The sequence below is a fragment of the Benincasa hispida genome, chromosome 11 (assembly GCF_027475165.1).
Source record: "Benincasa hispida cultivar pf3 chromosome 11, pf3_genome.v1.1, whole genome shotgun sequence".
Lineage (NCBI taxonomy): Eukaryota > Viridiplantae > Streptophyta > Magnoliopsida > Cucurbitales > Cucurbitaceae > Benincasa > Benincasa hispida.
This window is the reverse complement of record NC_143488.1, coordinates 26,024,778-26,037,932: the sequence shown is the minus strand read 5'-3', so window position 1 is coordinate 26,037,932 and position 13,155 is coordinate 26,024,778. Positions and strand designations below refer to the sequence as shown.

Sequence of the window (13,155 nt, the reverse complement as noted above, 5' to 3'; positions counted from 1 at the left end):
CTCTTGCACGATATTTTTCAAACTAAATTTCGAAAAGGATAGTGTTAATTGATACACTTATAAAAGTTTGAGATTTAAATTGATACAATTATTTGGTTAGGGTTTAAAATGATACAACTTCAAAGTTTTGGGTGTAAATTGAAAATTTTTTCTTTTAGTTATAAATGACAATGTTTAAACTTAATTTACTTTTTTTCCTCTTTCCTCTCTCCACTTTTGTGAATTTGCAATGCCCCTTCGTAACGGAATGATCCGCTAAAGAAACCCCAAATAAAAGAAAGAAAGAAAGAAAAGGTGCAAATAATTAAAGATGATGATGTAATAAGTATTTATTAAGAAAATGAAGGGTGAAATGGGGAGAGAAAGATTATCCTCTTATAACATCTTTTATATATAGCATAGATATATAAACTCAATATGAAAGCTAATCGGCATAGTATTTAAACTATATGTTGTATAACTTTATTTCATTTGTACCATATTTTGATAATAATTAGTTCACATTATTAAATTTATATCATCTATACAGTTTATATGTATTAAAAACAAATCTATACCATTTATATATGTTACCACAATTCGATAATAATTAGTGACCATGAAAAAAGAGTTTTGATAAGTGTTATGGGTAATTTTAGACTTGAGAAGAAAATCCAGAAAAGAAAATAACACAAAAGGTAAAACCAAAACAACTTACATTCGAGGCCAAGGTCAATTCATACACTATAGGGCTTAGTCCCTTCTTGCAAACTCTTGACTCTTTCCTTCTCTTTGGTTAGCTCTACTCTGCCTTCCTAATCTAATCTAGAAAGACCAATAGAGGAATAAAACATCTGAAGGTAAAGCCAGGAAAGTTGTCTTATCCCAAACAAACCTAAGATGGATAGGAAACAGGCATAAGCAAGGTACTATTAGAGCGCAAGAGAGACTATCCATCCTAAAAGGCATGCTTCGACCTTGGAGGTCGAGGCCAAGGTCAACTAATATGTCCCTTTTCTTAAACCTGTCCTTTGTAGAGCCACATCTAGATGCAATTGGGCCATTTGGCCCAACTTTCCCAGCAATTCCTAAAAATCAGTTGGAAAGTGCTTTCTTTGCAATTTAGAATTATTTTCACTAAATATGATTATATTTGAGTTCGATTTTTAGTGATTTTCAAGAAATGAACAAGAGAGTAAAAAATTTGAGCTATAGTGTAAAAGTGGTCCATTTATGCCTAATAAGAGTACGTAGGGCTATTTCTACAAATAAGGATAGAAAAAGGGCCAAAAACCTTAAAAAGAGAGCTTGCAACGCTCCCTTTAGCAGTAGGGAATGCTCAAAACTCGAGTACAATAATCAGGGAAGTGTCGTGGTGCTACAAAGTTCTTTATCCCATCAGCATCACGACATTATAAGGCGTCATGGTCGACTTTAGCTCTAAAGGATCGAACGCTTCGATTCTGTAGTGGAAGCAATGGAATCACATATTTCGATTTCCTATTTGAATTAAAATATACAAAAACGGTGAAAAAAAAGTTCAATGTAAAAGACTTATACTTTTGTAGAAATGTAGTTGCAACAAAAACTTCTCTAATTGATGTTCACCTCCACAAGGTCTTCCTCCTAATGACTCTGGTAAGAATCCAGCTTATGGGAGTCTTCTTAAAAGAAAAGGAGAGAGAGCTCCTCTCTATATTTTGGGAGAATTATACATGAAACTACTAAGAGCTCCTCCTCCCTAAGGTTCTATTTATAGAACTTAATTAGGGTAACCTAATTATTTATATTAACATTTTAATATCTCATGTTAAAACAAAAATATCTAATTATTTAATTCTAACTTAATTATCTAATATTACATGTTTTAATTAATTATTTGAATCATATTCAAATACATTAATTCTCTCATATAATCAATGTTAAAACTTGAATCTCAATCAAATTAATTTTACAATAAATTATTATAATACATTAATACTTATATTAATTGTATCAAATACAATAAATATATTTCAATAAATTTGAATGTTTCAAATTATTTTTTTAATATTTTTTATCTCTATTGGTACGTTGTGAGCTAGCAAATAAAGTTTACGGACCTACCTATTACATAAGCTTCGATAAATATATATTTTAATAGAATGCGGGCATAGCATTTCTTATAAAATGCTATAAAAGGAAAACGAAAAAAGCTGCAAAATCCTCCCTCAAAAAGAGACATTACGCTTTTTTTTGTGATCTCCCTCCAGACTTCAGCAAATTAATTTTGGCTCTCTCTCCTTTTACTTCTCCTTCATTCTTATCTTTCGTCCTCTCCGATTTTCGACCATCTCTACGCTTTGTTCTCTAAAATTGTAGTCTTCATCTTCGTTTGACTGTGTTGTGCCCTAAGTCGAGCTTCTTTGCACATTTTGCACCGATTCAAGCAATTCATAAGGTAAATAAGTTTCCATTTTTTTTTTTCATCCTTTACTTTTGTTGCAATCTCCTCTTTCTTGCTATTATTTTACAATTTACCGCTGGAATATCCAGATTTCTAGATTTGATTTTTTATTTCTTCATCATAAAGCTATATAAGATGAAAGCCCTAAAATTTCCTAGGTCTGAGATCGCTACGATAGATTTCTACTAAAGTTTTGGCAATTTTCTTCTGTTGTTTTCTTCATTTTTCATAATTTTTTATCTACTTGACTGTGTTGAATCTGAAAATAAATATTAATAATTGTGAATTATTATATATGAATAATAGAAACTATAGCATAGAAGACACTTATATAGTGTTGAGGAGCACCGTCGGCAAGAAGAAGAAGAAGAAGAGATGTTTGGAAGAGGAAAGCGAAAGAACACGCAACCGAAGAAAAAAAATCCAAAGCATACTATTGAAAAAGAAGTTCATGGAGGAAATTAAGCTTTTAGTGATTTATGGCTCTTTTGGTCGGTGTTGAAAGTGAGGTGCTCAACGCTGATGGTTGATTGGGTTTTCAGAAGCTGCTAATTTAAGGTGAGGATTTTCTTGATTTTTGATTTTCATAAACCCTTACCCCTTCATTTTTGGGTTTTTCTCTTGATGTTGTAGGAGGGGTAGTTCGAGCTTATGGCCAATGAAGCTTATGTAAGAAGGTGCAACTCATCTTTAATTTTTATTCTCTATTTAATCGTATGTAGGATGTTTTTTCTCTGTCCTCTCTCTATCACAAGCGTTTGATTGGTAATATTTGTTGGACGTTTTTTAGGCATCTTCCATGGAAGTGTAGAAAGGGGAGTTGAAAGGACCTAAAGATATTGGTTGATGTAGCAAGGTGAGTACATGATTCATTATCTTTCTTTTTGGTTTGGATAAATCTATTTTTATGGTGTAGTAAGGAGCCATGACATGTCTGACATTTGAAAGTGTAGTCATCAACACAGGGTTATATCTTCCTCTTTTTATTTCACTAAATAGAAGAAAAACTCAGTCTTTTATTAACTTTTTGTTTCAGATGGCTGTAAGATTTAGAGTGAATGTTACCTGACCTGTTCACACAGCTGAGAGCTAGTTACAAAGCTCATTGGCATTTGTATAGTTGTTGAGATATAAATCTCCCTGGTTGCATTCTTTGTTTTTGTATAGTTATGAAGTTACCCCCCTCCCTACTCTTTTGGATGCTTGGTTTTTTGTATAGTGTTTGAGTAATAACTTCCCCTTTATTGCATTCTTTGTTTGTTAGTTTCTTAGCATTTGTATAGTTGTTGAGTTATAACTTCCCCTTTATTGCATTCTTTGTTTTTGTATAAGTCTCCGTTTTAATTAGATTAACATACAAAGTGTTATATACGTTAATTCATATTTAAAGAAAAATAGAGTTGCAGCAACGGAAGGAAAAACTTGAGGAAAATGGAGTTGGCAGCTGTTGGAGAACAGAGTTGTTGAAGAAGATCTTTGGTGTTTTGAAAGAGGACAAGCAATTAATCTAATCTTTGATGAGGTTTTCTTTAATCTTCATCTTTAAACTGAGAACTTGACATAAAAATATTATTGAAAATTTGCTAAGTCTTGCTGGTGGGTTGCTTTGGGCATTTTTATTTTTCCTTCAAGTTTTTTGTTATCGTTTTTGTTGTTGGAACAATCCTTTGGTTAGTCTAGTCTCCAAATGTGATGCTGGTTAAGGTGGTTTGATGACTAATCTATTCCTTAAGGTTAGGGTTGGTTAATTGAAACAGTTTTTCCAAGTCTTTCTCTTTCATGTTAGATGTTGTTTTAACTTAAAATAGCAGTAAAAACATGAAAACATCATACTGATGAATTTTCTATTAAAAAAATTGTACTGCTATCATTTTACTGCTATTTTCTTAGTAGCTTATTTTTTCCGTTTTTCAGTTGGTTGTCGACAGATCCGGAAGCTAGTTGTTGTGCTGTGGAAAGTACTGCTTTGAAAGCAAATTTGGCACGACCATGGTGCGAATTGTTCTTGTCGTTTGCTTCCCAAGGTTAAGACAATGCCTCCCTTTAAACATGAACTCGTCGGACGGAGAGTTGGAATCACAGCGAAAGAAGTGTTCGCTTAGAATTGGAGGAGAAGATCAGTGAAGAAGGGAAAATTGAAACAGTGATGCAAAGAACTAATTTTCTAGATTTGGGAACTCTGGTTTTGTAAAGCTATCAAGAAAGAGGAGGCTAACGGTCATAAACGTTTGGAAAATAATAAATTTAGATTTGGAAAAATAATTGCATCATTAAAAACCCAAAACATTTTTATTTTTAAAACAATTAATGTTAAATATTTTGTAAAAAGTTAAAACAAAAAGAAAATAAAACTATCTTCTTTTTTTTTTCACGTAAACACAATTAAGTAGAAGTGTTCTTCTATGTATACCATCTACCTACTCCTTAATTCTCCAATGTGGGACAAGTGAAAGGTGCTACTCCCATGTCTTTGTGGGCTTTGGGCCTAAAATGTATGTAGGTCATTCCCAACAATTCCCCATGAATGACCTACAAGCACCAAAAAAAATGATAGAGAAAAGATTATTTTGAGCAATGGAATGATGGTAAACTTAAGCATCAATATCTTGCGATTTGAATTGAAGCATAGTGAAGTGAGGTAGCAACTGCATTCACAAAGGTGAGTAATCTCTTAAACTTTTGTGAATTTTGGTTGAGACTCCCACAACATGTTTCAATCCTTTTAATTTCTCTCTTGATTCTGCGATAAAATCCTACATACAAAGACATTTGGGCTATTCACATAGAACCATGGGTCATCGTGAAAGTTCTAGAAACTCAAACTCTTTCATAGAAGGCAGTTCACACCTTCACTTTTAGATTAGATGTTTCATCAAGTCTACTACAATAGGCCACTCAAAGTGCAGATGAAGTCATCATTGTAATCCACAATATCTTATCTGTTAAGGTTCTATTTGATATTTTAATCTCTATTGTCATATTTTTTTTATAATATTAGATATATTATCCATGCTTGAAAAAGGAAATGGACAAGTGTTAAAAATAATATTTCTTTATTCTTGTTTATCTTTACAAATTTGAATGTTGTGTTAAAAATAGTGTCTCCTTTTGGACAAAGTCCTTTGAGTTTTTGAGTTAGAGATTAATCGTCAATCTATGACCTTTCGCATTTTCTAGGCTTAGAGAGCTAATGTTGATCTAATCACAAATAGGACTGCAAAGTTCAATGATTGTATATTATTTGTTGTTCAGGTTGTTTTTAGAACCAATTCTCAAATATCAATAGCAATGAAAGCATTTGTCTTGAAAGAACAATGGAGCTTTGCACTTACAATTTTGAAGTTTGAATTTTGAATTTTGACTTGTGATTAAAGTTTTATTCAAAATGTTTTTTTTTTTTTTGCAAATCTAAGTGAAATTTTTAGGATTATATATGTACTCATTTTGTTTGGAGTGTTGGAAGTGGCTTCATTTGTAATCACTATATGTTAGAACACACTATTGATCTTTATATTAACTTTTTGTACTATATTAGTGTTTTATTTTTTGTGTTAGAAATTTGAAGATTTTGTTTATTTTTATAATGTAGTGCATGTGGTAGTTGATATAGTAAGGAAGTTCGATTTATTTTTATGGAGGCCTACTTCTGATATGGTTGTGGTTGTCATTGATGATGTATTAGGCACCATTATTGCTTGGTCGGCTGATAAATTCAAAACATGTAAGCAATTTTTTTTTTCAATTTGGTTGAAATATTTTATGTGAATAATACTATTAGTATCGTTTATTAGTTAATGTATTATATGAGTTAAAAATCATGATTTTTTTTTATTATTATTAGTGAATGAAATGACGACACATGAGAGAGCTATATATAATGGGAAGTATAATTGTATTTGATGCTTTTCAAAACAGGAAAACTAGAATACTTTTGAGTGTGTGAACTTTTGTTCATGTGAATGCTTTTATTATTATTATAATAATATGTACTCAATTTCTATGGGATTTTCTGAATCTGTAGCTAATTCATATATGTATCTTAAGCACAAAAATGTTGGTTAAATTAATTTTTGGGATTAATATGTAGTATTTCATTTTTATGTTGGGGTTTGTGTCCTAAAATCTCGTGTCTTGTAGTTTGTAAACAACTTTGTAAGAACGCTTATGATATATAATATATATGATATTTACTTCACTTCTTGACTTTGCACATTTAGATGTTTTTTTATTTTACCATAAATCAATAAACTTAATATCTTTGGTTGTCTTTATGTAACTTAAGCATGTATGTATTGACATACAAGTGGATCATGTCTTAAGTGACAACCAAAATGGTTTGTAGTTTATGGATATATGAGGAAAACCTTATCCTGGTAACACTACGGACGCGGCTCGCTTTGTAGAATTGTTACAAGTATTGTGACTTGTCACAGATGGTCTGATCCTAATCATTCGTATAGGGGACATGCGAGCGGGGCGTCCTATATAAAGAGTTTGTATAAGACCTGATCTCGAAGTGTTAACATCTCGTTGTATAACTCCGTTCATGACTGAGACTTCACTTCACTAGGATGACCATAGATAACATGACCTCAATCCTGAGTGAGTTGGGAACTTCTACCATTGAGAGCGGTCCTTTGATTTGCATGGGTGCAAGTGGCTAGTGCGCCGACTCAAACCTACCACTTTGGGGATTCGTCTGATTTGGGAGCTAGGAACTTAGCTTCACAAGATGGAGTTCACTCCTTTCCCGAAGTAGGGATAAGTAGATAGTTTGCTCTCTTATGGGCTGATCCCGGGGCTTGAACGATGTGGTGCCACACACCTTCTCATGGCCCAAGAGGTGTTCACACATAGTAGGACTATGTTGTATTGTTCATTAGAGGGATCAGTGGTACTTAAGGAGTAAGATGTAACTACAGGGGCAAAATGGTAAATTGGTCTACTATAATTACGAGCATCTATGAAGGATCATCGTAATGATGATTGGTTATATCTAATGGACATAGAAATATATCTATGGTAAGAAGAGTTCAACTATCGATCTTTAGTGGAATGTCTGGCAGTTAACGGATGGTGGATATCGTGGCTAAAGAGTTTAGTCAGCCATTCACATACCATTGGAGCTTCGAACCATAGGCCCATAAGGTCCCCTTGGTAGCTTTGATACAAGTTGAGAGTCAGTTTTTAGGTCAGTTTGAAATGTTCAAATTGACAAGAGGGAGTTCGATTATATATGATTTAATTGAACTAGTTAATTATAAAAGATATAATTAACTTTATGTATGAGATACATTAATTTGGAGAAAATTGGATATAAATATGATTTATATCTAGTGGAGGAAAAATACTATGATTAATATATGATATTAATTCATAGGTTATGAATATTATGTGATAATATTCATTGTCTATTAATTGGACGATTAAAGGGGTAATAGGACGGCGTCTCTTCTATTTTTCATAATGGATGAGTAAGTTGAAAAATCACTTTGAGACACTTAAATAGCTCACGGTGTGTTAAGCATTGGTTGTGCTGACATTGTGTTGAAGAGTGTCATCGCTTAGCAAAACATGTGCCTATACGATAGTGCTTGAACGATTGCTTACCTATACGATAGCACTAAGCGATCGCTTAACGATTACACCCCCACGCACTATTTAGTAACCGATCGTTTACCTTTTCTTAAGTGATCGTTTAACGCCCGATACTTCCTAAACGATCGTATAGACTATCATTTAGCTTTTCCTACACGGTCGTTTAGACGAACGCTACCTTTTCCTACACGATCGTATACTTCACCTAAATGATCAATCATTTTTGTCTATACAATAGATGAGCCTATCTCCCACTTGCTTGATCATTGTATACGATCTACCTTCCTCCTTTCCTTTACCAAATTCGAACAAAGCCCACCCTTTGGATTCTTACTCCAAGAATACTGAGGGCTCTGAGTGGTGGTGTCATCCCCGTTTTCTTCTATTCGTGTGGAGACTGTTCGAGGTAGACGATTGGATTTTGTTGAGCAATAGCTTACCGTCTCAGCAAAAGTGAGATTTGATGTGAAAAATAAGTCTTCAACTAGTATGATCTCTCGGTCTCTTATTTGTTGTTCTTTTAAGCATGTCGATAATTAGCATTATGAATGCATATTAGTATGTTTGAATGTATATGTGGAAATTCTATCACAATGAATTAGAAAGATCCGCTTCCGCTCGTAGGTACTCTTGAATAAGAGTTCCTTCATTTTATATGTTAGAACTTTGAAGATTCTAGGTACATTTAAATGGAAATTAACTTTTGATCATATACGGGAAAAGAGCTACAAATGTGAACAAAAAATAATATTTAAACACTTGTTTCAAAGAAAAAAATAATATTTAAAATATATAAACTTTTTATTGCATCTCTCTCAATGCTATAGAAAAAAGTTCTGAAGGCATCTTTTTAGTGCTATAAGAAAAGTTATGGGATATAAAAGTATAGCACTTTCACCAATGCTATAAAACGTGAAAAAAAATTCTGCAATTGAAAGTGAAATTTCATAGCACTTTTCATAATGTTGAAAAAATACTATAATAAATTTTTTAACTTTTAATAACATCAACTATGACAACACAGAGAAAAATGCTATAAAAGAGTTACAATAGCATTTTTCACATGCTACAAAAATGCTATAAAAAGGTATGAATAACATTTATTTTGTACTATTAAAATTGCAATAATATGGTTATCATAGAATTTCTTTTCAAGCTATTAAAAACGCTATAAAATAGTTTTGACAATGTTTTTTCATACTATTAAAAACACTATGAAAGAGAAAATATAGTGTATGAAATGTTTCAATAGTATGATAATTCTGAAATAAAAAATGGACTTATTATAATACATGTTATAGCAGGCAAAAAACGCTATAAAAAATATAAGACTTTCAATAACATCGCTTATGACAGCGTCTCCAAAAACGCTATCAAAAGTCTATGATAGCATTTTTTGTCTACAATCGTATGTGATATTTGTTGTAATGAATGATATAATATTAATTTACTAAACTCTTTAATTAATTAATTGTAAATTATTATTCATTCATTAACTATAAGGCAAATCACTATAGACTTATAATTGTACTATTATGCACTGCAGGACAAGTTGCATCCATAAATATAATCATTACAAGCAAGTTGATTCTTCACGAGTTATTCATAAATACAACTGAGTCAAAAGTTTGTTTCACTCCTGTAATTACCTCTATCTTCTTAAGTATCACTGATTCTCTAATGAACAATTTGTCTATGATTCAACCATAGACCAAGTCCTTCTCAGGCGAGTGAGTGGATGAGGCCCCTTGTTTAAGAATTGAAGTGAGCACTTAGAACTACTCATCTACTTTTTCTATATGAGAAGAACTAAATTTCATCTTGTGAAATTACATTCCCAGCTCCCCATTTGGTCAAGTCCCGATTCAACCTCGGAATCAATCCCAATGTAGTTCGATTTTACTCGCATCAATCCCGAACGATGGTAAGCATATTGAGTGACTCGAGCCACTTTCATCCATGCAAATAAAAGGACGAGCCCTCATAGGCAAGAGTTCATAACACACTTAGAATTAAAATCGAGTCAGATATGATCATCCTGTGAAATATTAATCTCTTCAATTAACGAATTTACAAAGAGAGATTAATTATTTCGCGGTCCAATCTTATAGAAAATTTCCATATAGGATACTCTCACTCACATATCTTCGCATGAATAATTTGAATCAAACTGTTTGTAACAATTATAAAGAAAACTGTATCCGTAGTGTCACTAAGATAAGGCACCCAACTTCTCCATATACTATAGACCCTTTAAATTATTATTTGAACATGATCCACATGTGTATTAACCACATACTATTCAATAGTACATCAAATATACTTGGATTTTTACTGTAGTAGATAATTTAATATTACATATTTAATGATTAAATTAAATATTTATTAAATAACTAATTAAGGCTTTAGTTATATAATAAAATATTTGGAGGCCGTTCACCAAATTCTAAGGTGTGAATCAAGGATTTGCCGACAAAATCCAATGACGAGGATGGGTTCCAATAATAGTCTTTCCCTAATCTTTTCTCTTTTTATCTGTATACTTCAATTCTTTTATTCGAACATGTATTTGACAGCGATGAGTATTTAGACTTTTATGTTCTTGGGTGTTGATGGATTGACCATGCATTAATTTCATTTTTAAGATTTTTATGGATTATTGCAGATTCGAATGTTTTTCAATACTATAGTTTTTACTTACTATCGACTGACCATCAATGTCTTAGGATTGAACGTTCAACTTGATAAGATTGTATGTTTGGTTGGATCTATAGTATTGAATAGTTGTTAGACATTAATAAAAATAGTTACAATAATAACGAAAAGTGATCATGACTTTTCTTAATGTTGTGTCTCTCATTGATCTCAAGAAATTAGAAATCGATTAGGTTGCATAAGAAAAAATTGATTTTTGAAAGAGAACAATCTAGATTATAGACTCTAGATTTATATATGTCGATGATTAAAAAAAAATCGTAGAACCTTTGAATAACATTAAAATGGACACCCTTAAATGTTTTAATCTCTGAGGTTTATAGACAAAATTGACAAAAAAAAATATATATATATATATATATATATATAGAATAGCTAAAGTAATCTATGAACCTATGCGCTCGAGGATATCAATTTTAAGGTGTATAGTATTGGACTTGTTTGTTGTTTAAGTGTTTCTGGTTGTGCTCTGGTGTATGTGATGCACTAAAGGAGATTATTTCTTACCTTTTGATCCTGAGATTGACAAAACTTTCAGGAAAATTATATGGAGTAGAAGAGCATAGCCCACAGAGATGGCAGAAGATCCAATGCCCATTAGAAACTACTTCCAGCTAACTACTCCGACAACTCAGCCAGGAATTGTCGATGCACTTACAAATGCAAATAATTTTAAGTTGAAGCCTGACCTTATTCAGATAGCAAGGGATAACGCATTTAGAGGGCATCCATCTGAGGATCTCTATAAGTATCTCTATTCTTTCATTAAAATATGTGGAGTGGTCAAATAAGTAGAGTCTCTTGAGATGCCATTAAGCTAAGATTATTTTTGTTTTCTTTGCTAGATTAAACAACGAATTGGCTAGAGTCCATCCTGTCGGAGAGCACTAAAACATAGGATGCCCACCAGCTAAAATAACCAAATTGAGGACAGAATGATAATAAGCAGCTTCGTGGGAGAAAATATAAGGGGTTCCTCAGAAGTCTTTTCAGCATGGGAAAAATATAAGGAGTTTCTTCAAAAGTCTCTTCAACATGAGTATCCTGACTGGTTGCAAATCTAGTTGTTCCACAATAGATTGTCCAGTACCATAAAATTCATCTTGGATGTTGTCGTGGGAGCTTCAATTTTCTCTAAGATGGCTCAACCAGTACACACACCCTTCTAAAGCACCACCAGTTACAATTAACCATCAGACAAACCATGCACTAAAGTGGCGGGCTATACGAACTCAATGAGGTAAATTCTTTTAATGCTTATATGGCTTCACTTATTAATGTTTTGAGCCAATTGACTGCAGGAAGCCAAACGTCCGTGAATCCTCCGTCCATAGCATCTGTTATAGCCATGGCAACTGGAAGCTCGAACCAACAAGCGTTAGAGCAATATGAAGCTGAGACAACCAACTATATGGGCAGGAATCATGGTTATTTTGGAGTCCCACAATGGTAGCTCTCAAGACACACCACCCAGGTTTGTGTAATCATAAGAATCTATCTTACGCTAACCATAAGAATGTTTTGCAAGCTCCTCTAGGTTTTCTCTTTGCTTCTCAGTCACATGCTGAGAAGAAGTCCTCGGAGAAGCTTATGACTAAATTTATAAAGGAGTCCAAGAATAGGACCAATTTGCTAGAAAATATTATGCAAGGAGTCAAGATAAGGCTATCGCGAACATGGAGGTACATATCAATCAGATAGCTATTTCATTACATTCTATGTAGAAAGATAAGTTCCCTAACTACTCTAATTAGAAGAACCCGAAAGAGGACTGCAAAGTTGTGACTAATCTAGCCAATTTTTCGTCTCAAGCCAATCAAATACAATTTACTTTTATCGAACTGTGTTACTACTACTACCACTTCTAAAGGGTATTATTAGTGGCAAGTCTGGGTCAATCCGTAGGAAATAGCGAGAATAAGTTCGTAAAGTCAATTTCCTAGCTATAGCGGTAAATTAGGGGTTGGTGTGGATAGAGTGATAAATGTATAAAAATAAAGAAAGCAAGTAAATGTAACCTAAGATTGGAAATCCTAGTTCTGAGTGCAAGAAAGGGTTCCAATGTAATTTTAATCATCGAATTCTTTCAACTAAACATCCATTCGATTTATGGTTACATAGCGATTCACTTGGCTTAGCCAACTCATTGGCGCTACAGCTCAATTCGTTGGGTTAAATCAGGAAAACGCCCTAATTATCAATTAAAACCTAAGCCATAATTAACCTAAATGTTTTAATCCTATTGGGTTTAGTAGCGTTTATATAGTATTAAAATGATTCGCATTAAGTTTAAGGGTTCTATTATATGGTTGAGTCAATTGGATTGCCTAATTAACTAACCAAGTTATTTTTGAACCTAGGTTTAGTATGCATTTTAAGGTATATGGATATCGTATATTCCTTAGTATACATACATT

At 32.7% G+C, this 13,155-nt stretch overlaps 1 long non-coding RNA gene across 9 annotated transcripts; it reads left to right on the top strand.

The window, feature by feature from the left end:
- The first annotated feature begins 2,143 nt into the window (after positions 1–2,143).
- Positions 2,144–4,725, top strand: LOC120091591 (uncharacterized). Of its 9 annotated transcripts, none has more exons than XR_016524493.1 (6): positions 2,144–2,419; positions 2,732–2,983; positions 3,059–3,102; positions 3,216–3,281; positions 3,462–3,947; positions 4,340–4,725. It is a non-coding gene; the product is annotated as an uncharacterized LOC120091591 (long non-coding RNA). The 9 variants fall into 9 exon arrangements; XR_016524495.1 differs by having other exon boundaries at positions 2,147–2,419; positions 3,832–3,947; positions 4,340–4,721; XR_016524494.1 differs by having other exon boundaries at positions 2,147–2,419; positions 3,816–3,947; positions 4,340–4,721.
- Positions 4,726–13,155: the final 8,430 nt, after the last annotated feature.